At 39.2% G+C, this 1,901-nt stretch overlaps 1 protein-coding gene across 4 annotated transcripts in view; it reads right to left on the bottom strand.

Moving 5' to 3' along the window:
• Positions 1-1,901, bottom strand: part of DHX57 (DExH-box helicase 57) — a 77,334-nt gene that overhangs the window by 48,194 nt on the left and 27,239 nt on the right. The window lies entirely within an intron of this gene.

The raw sequence follows: 1,901 nt of genomic DNA, 5'->3' as shown, positions 1-1,901 counted from the left end.
ATTTAAAACCAAAAGCTCTGGATTTGAGTTCTAGGTCTGCCACTAAACCAAACTGCCATGAGACTTCCAGCAAGTCAGTTTCAAAGGGCTTTACTTTCTCATCTTTTGGGAAATTGGCATAGATAAATGGCTCGATTTTTTTTTTCCTGGACCCTTAAATGTTGCTCAAAGCCCCAAGGTAAGGTAAGAGAATGGGAGCAAAATAAGTAATTGGGGGCTATTCTTTCAGCCTGATCATTCCTGTTTTATCTGTTATTTCTGTATGATTTCCTATAAGATTTCATTTGCATAAAGTGTATTGTAGCTTGTTAAAAAAAAGATTTAGAGGCTGGGTGCAGCGGCTGACTCCTGTTAATCCCAGCACTTTGGGAGGCCGAGGCAGGCGGATCACCTGAGGTTAGGAGTTTGAGACCAGTTTGACAAACATGAAGAAACCCCATCTCTACTAAAAATACAAAATTAGCCAGGCGTGGTGGTGCATGCCTGTAATCCCAGCTACTCAGGAGGCTGAAGCAGGAGAATCGCTTGAACCTGGGAGTTGGAGGTTATGGTGAGCCAAGATCACACTATTGCACTCCAGCCTGGGCAACAAGAGTGAAACTCTGTCTCCAAACAAACAAACAAACAGATTTAAAAACCTATAATCCTATAATCCTGACTTCCTCCAACCTCTTTCTCTCCACTAAATGCCATACACTCTTTTCACATTCACTAGTTTTTTGTTTATTGAACATTTACTGAATGTCTATTTTGTACAAGGGACTATGGTGATGGTGGTGGTATAGTACAGAAAAATAAATACACTTTCAAGGAGCTTACAAACTAGTGAGAACAGAACAAAACAACTCACTATTCTGCAAGACAGAAATAAATGTCATTAGACACACAAGAAAAGTACTCTGTGACTTCTAATAAAGAAGTGATTCATTTTTAATAGCAGAAAATAGGAAATTTCATGGAGTCAGCATTCAAGTTGGATGTTAAAGAAAGACTAGAGAAGGAAGTGGGAAAAAGAAATACAGATAGGAATAGTATGGCATATTTGAGAAATAATAAGTAGTCTGACAGTGCTAAGGTTTATGTAGGTAGGAAAATAAAGTAGGAAAGGAAGTTAAATATTGGCTGGGGTCAGATGACATGGGCCTTCAGTGTCCACAAAGTATGAGTGATAGGGAACCAGTGAAAGTTTTAAAGAATAGGAAGAATGTCACCAATTCTATGTTTAAAGATAATTCTAAGCTTGGGTGACATAGCGAGACCTTGTCTCCACTAAAAATACAAAAATTGGCCAGGTATGGTGGCACATACCTGTAGTCTCAGCTACTTGGTATTCTGAGGTGGCAGGATCACTTGAGCCCTGGAGACCGAGGCTGCAGTGAGCTATGAGTGTAGTACTGCCCTCAGCCTGGGTAACAAAGTGAGACTGTCTCAAAAAAAAAAAAAAAAACACACACACACACACACACACACACACACACACACACGTATTATATTTATACATAAAATTCTGAAAGCAGTGAGTTTGAAAAAGAAAAGGCAGGTAAACTAGTTGAAAGATGATTTCCTCAGAAACTCATATGCAGTGGTAGTGGGATAAGGCCCAGAAAATAATAATTTTAATAAGCTCCTTAAGTATTCTTATTGCACACTAAAATTTGAGAGCCACTGGTTTTGGGTTTTTAGCTTGAGAATACAGTACCACTAAATGAATACGGAATTAGGAGGGGGCTTATTAGAGAAGGAAGGAACAGAGAAGGAGAAAAATTCTGACTTGTATTTAAGGTGCCAGATATTAGAGGTGTTTCAATCTAGAGCTCAGAGGTCAGGAATGAAGATACTGATCTGGGAGTTCTTGGCACAGGGATGACAGCTGAAATCACATGAGTCTAAGGGAGAGTTAA

This window comes from Cebus imitator, unplaced genomic scaffold (genome assembly GCF_001604975.1).
Source record: "Cebus imitator isolate Cc_AM_T3 unplaced genomic scaffold, Cebus_imitator-1.0 Scaffold547, whole genome shotgun sequence".
NCBI classification, from domain to species: Eukaryota; Metazoa; Chordata; class Mammalia; order Primates; family Cebidae; genus Cebus; species Cebus imitator.
Note: the sequence above shows the minus strand (reverse complement) of the source record. Positions and strands in the feature narration are given on the sequence as shown.